General features: G+C 32.7%; 1 protein-coding gene across 1 annotated transcript in view; it reads right to left on the reverse strand.

Annotated features, from left to right (window-relative positions):
- Positions 1-5,051, reverse strand: part of LOC103068938 (S phase cyclin A-associated protein in the endoplasmic reticulum-like) — a 110,380-nt gene that overhangs the window by 914 nt on the left and 104,415 nt on the right.

Raw genomic sequence — 5,051 nt, forward strand, 5'->3', positions numbered from 1 at the left:
GTACCCATAACTGAGCAGATTAATATGGCTACAATTACAAACCATGTTGACTACTCTAACTTTAAATTTATGACATTACACCTCAAATGGGCTCCAGTATTGCCAGGCAATCAAGCAACCTTAGTCTACCCACATTCTCCTTCCTAGAAATTATTTTAAACCCTCTCCTTAAATTTCCAACACCATCAGAACTGTAGATCACATCTTCCTCCCTGACACTCTTACATCACATTGTCCTCCTAACTCCAGCTGTACCTTCTACGTTTTCCTCGCTAGATCCTTTTCCTCTTCTTGACTGGTAAATGTTAAACATCTCAGACCTATCTTCAGATCCTCCCTCTTCTCTATTTAAACTTACCCATCAAGTGCAGTGACTTGAAATATTATTCAGACAGGCAATTCCCAAATTTTTATCCCTAGTCCAGATCTCTCCCCTGAACTCCATTCCTATATCAAACTGTCTCCTGAAAATCTCCACTTAAGTAGAATATTTCCACCATAAGCATTTCCAAAATAACATTCTACAACAAAACTCTTATGGTCCCAATATAAATTGCTCTTAGAGTGTTCAGTAAATGGTATCACTATTTGTACAATTGCTCACATCTAATACACTAGTAAATCCTATCAGCTCTACTTTCAAATATACCCATATTAATCCCAATCCAATCACTTCTCCCCACCACCATCACCTAGTCTAAGGTATCATCAGCTCTCATCCATATTATCGCAATAGGCTCTTAAATGTTCTTGCAGCTTCTATGATCTCCAAATCTTTCCTTTACAAAATCAGCGACTTTTAAAAATATAAATCACATCATATCATTCCTCTTATCAAAATCTTGAGTTCTCATCACATTCAGGGTCAAATCCAAAGTCCTTACCATGGTCTACTAAGCCCCCACATCATCAACCTCTCTCACCTCATCTTACACTACTCTCTCCTTTGTTCACTCCTTTCTATCCACAGTGGAGTGGATGCTGTTGTTCCTCACATTCATCAGGAATGGTACTGCATCAGGACTCTTGTTTCCTTAGCCAAGAATATTCTTCTCCAAGTACTTGCATAGTCTCAGGTAAAATGAACACCCAATCTTAAGTAACACCTTCTATTATTTGCCATCTTCTTATTTTGTTTATTTTTCTTCATAGGACTTGTCTAATATTAGTGCCTAACATCAATATTCAATTGCAGTCTCCTGCACTAGAATATAAGTTTCATGAGGGCACTGACTTCGTTTTGCTCAGTGATGTTTCAGTGTCTGGTACTGTGCCTGGCATATGGTAGGCGCTCAATAAGTAAATGTTAAATAAATGATGAGAAGAGGATGAGGCAATAAGATCTAAAATAGTATTTGTGGTCAAATGAATGCAGGTGGTCAAAACGTACAAACGTCCAGTTATAAGATAAATAAATCCTGGGAATGTAATGTACAACATAGTGACTATAGTTAACAATACTGTATTGTATATTTGAAAGTTGCTAAGAGAATAGATCCTGAAAGTTCTCATCACAAGAAAAAAAACCTTGTTAACTATGTGTGGTGATAGACTTTAACTAAACTTATATAGTAAGTAAGTTTACATTTCACACACTATATATATCAAACATGTTGTACACCTAAAACACAAATGTTCTGTCAATTATATCTCAATTAAAAAAAGACAAAAATAGTATTTATGAGGGTTTATTCTACAACATACATTGAGGTAAGTACTTTACATATGATCATTTAGTCCTTTATACTAAAAGGTATATATTGTTATTATTCCCATTTTAACTATGAGGAAACAAACACAGAATCAAATAACTTTTCTGAAGTTAAAAGGTCAAGATCATGACTAAGCAGCTTTGGTGGTGGTAGTGATAGAGCCTAAGTTTAAACCCAGACAGTATGATTATGGAGTCTGTATTCTTGACTAGTACCTTACATATATGGCTGGAAAATGAGTTTGAGTCATAGAGTTGTGCTCATTATGAAAATTTTATGCTTAGTGAAGTCGGAGAAAGACAAATCTTTTATGTTCTCTCTTATATGTGGAATCCAAAAAATAAAACAAATGGATATAACAAAACAGAAACAGACTCACAGTCACAGAGAACAAACTAGTGGCTACCACTGGGGTGAGGGATGGGGAGGGACAAGACAATGGAAGGGGATTAAGAGGTACAAGCTACTAGTTATGAAATAAATAAGATACAAGGATGTAGTGTACATCACAGGGAATATAAATATATATATGTTATATAATATATAACTGTAAATGGAGTATAATCTATGTAAATATTGAATCACTGTGTTGTACAACTGACACTAATATAAGATTGTAAATCAACCATACTTCAATAAAAAAGAAACTTTTCCATTCATAAACCTACCAAAAAAGCAAAACAGAAACTCTACAACCAAAGGCAGAAAATATTCTCTCAAATGCAGAAGCAATTATTTTCTTTATTTAATCATTTATTAAATACTTACTGTGATCAGCAAAGGGCTAAAGTGCATACATTATTTCCTAAAACCTTCACAACCCCATAGAACAGGTGGCAATATGTTTACATTTTACAGATATTTAACAAAGGCTCAAAGAGGTTCAATATTATGTCCATGATCACAAAACTCAAGTTCAAAACCACAACTGGATGACTTCACAAGACCAACCTTTTTTACTACTCCACATTCCCTCCCGCTACACTGCTCATGTGGGCTGAGTCTCTGACATCTAATTTCTATCACTGCGTTAAGGAAAGGAAATCTTCTAAATGACATCTTCAATTTTGTGAAAAGTTCAATTATACTATTTTCAGTTGTACATAAATGTTATTTACATATCTAATAGACTCCATTAAGTATTAATAGGATCCTTATTATGAAAATGCAGACATTATATAGAAAAATTTGGATTCTATCCAGAACAAAAAAATTGCATCTTTTAAAAAGACATTACATTTACATACACATTCACACATGCAACACACATCATGCCCTCAAATTTATGTTAATTTTTTAAAAACCTCAAAACTAAAAACAAATGAGAATATATATTTTTGTTTGATTTAACTTTTTTCTTAATACAAAATCAACATGTTAATTATAGAAAATATGAATAAAACTAAGAAAAATCTATAATCTTAACACCTAAAAATAATTATTTGAGTATATCATTCAGACATTTTTCTTCATATATATTTTTATTAAAATGGGCATACCTTTTATAAAATTTTATAATCTGCTTTTTAAATTTAATATTGCAAATATATTCATGCCATTAAATAATGTTCTAGAACATAATCTACTGATTATAGCAGTACACCTAATTTTACTAAATGCTTTTTTGTTAGATATTTGGATTTATTTTATTTATTCAATATAATAAATACCAGGGCAATAAATATTCCTATAGTTAAAATTTTAAACAGAGTATATTATTCCTTTATGATCAAATCATAGAACTGAAATTCCTGGGTTACAGATTATGCATATCTTTAAGGCTCTTCATATGTATTCCAAAACAACCAAAATGAGAATTAAGTCCCCACAAGTGATTTGCTAGTACCTAGTGTTTCTGTTTTCTTTTGTCTTTTTTTTTTTGTAAATATGTCAATTTGTTAGCTGAAAAAGTGATATTAGTATGCTTAACCATTTGTTTGTATTTTGTCTTCTGTGACTTAAAATGTGTCTTTTGTCTGGCTTTCTATAGACACATTTCAAGGTTTTATAGATTTGCTTCTGGTGGTTTGCATTATGCTTTCACTTTTTGTAAGAAAGAGACCGCCTTTTGATGATAAAAGAAATGCATTGTTGGTTGTGACACAGGATGATTAATAGTTATTTTTCCATTAAAACCATGAAGACTATACAGGAAGAAGGTTTTGAGATGGTTTCTGAAGATGGAGAACATGTACAAAGAAGGTTTTTCAACACTGAGAAGTGGTTGAGAAAATTATGGTATATTTCTATGATGAAGTATTAGTCATTAAAACACTTATGAGAATTCTGAGAAAATGAAGGCAGTGGTAGCAATGTTTAAGATCCTCTCTGAATCATCATATAAATCAGAAAGAACGATTAGATAGCAAAAACAAAACCCACAGAAAATATTTACAACAAAGTAAGTGACAAGGTATCCCCACAGCCTCCAAATAGAAGAGGGTGAGGACAGACTACCAATAGGTCAGCTGCGTTTCAGTGTCTTTGAAGGAGAAATCAGAGGGAAACAACAAGAGTGAAAAATGAACCTGAGAACAGAACTCTAAAAGGAACTGTTTTTCACTGGAGAGTTCAATAGGCCAATTTACGAACAGCATCTAAAACTGAGAGGGGTTTGCCCACTCAAATGGCAGGTGAGTAAAAGGTGCCTGCATTAAGAAGGTCTGAACAGTGTGGTGAAGGCTAGGCCCTATGAACTCTCAAAACTGAGCCAAGGAGAAACTGTTAAAAAAGGAACTTAATTAAGCCAACTAGGGATAATTGAGACAAAGGGGGAAAAAGCCTCGATAAAGCAGAGCACGGAAACAGAATCAAGAAATTTTAGAAAGCAAGTCACTATATTTTTCACAAAAACAATAGAAGAGGGAGCTCTAAGAAGTTAGAATAGGTACCTTGAGTCACAACTCATTATAAAAGTCTTATAAAACCAGTTCCACATAAAAATAAGCAATACAAAAGTACCAAGGTCAAATGTCAAACTTATTAAAAGAAAAAGAAAATAAGTAGAATTAGCAACACTACAACAATGAAAACACACCAAAAAAATCCACAGAAAAGATAAAAATGCAACCTTCTATTTCAAAATAAACTAAAACAAATACAGAAAATGTTCTAACACAAATCACCATCCTAAAACCTCAGCATTTAGGTCAGAGAACTCAATGAAGACTGCAAAAGAAAACAAATCATTTAAGAAATGAAGATAAAATAGATGACAAAAGAGTGAATAAACATAACAAATAATGCCTCAGACAACTAAAAGATAAGAGGTAGAAAAATACTTAAAGCAAAAGAAATAAAAATTATTTGAGAGTAAGTGGAAATACAGAAGATAGGGAA

Source organism: Lipotes vexillifer, unplaced genomic scaffold, assembly GCF_000442215.2.
Source record: "Lipotes vexillifer unplaced genomic scaffold, Lipotes_vexillifer_v1.1 scaffold2063, whole genome shotgun sequence".
NCBI lineage: Eukaryota > Metazoa > Chordata > Mammalia > Artiodactyla > Lipotidae > Lipotes > Lipotes vexillifer.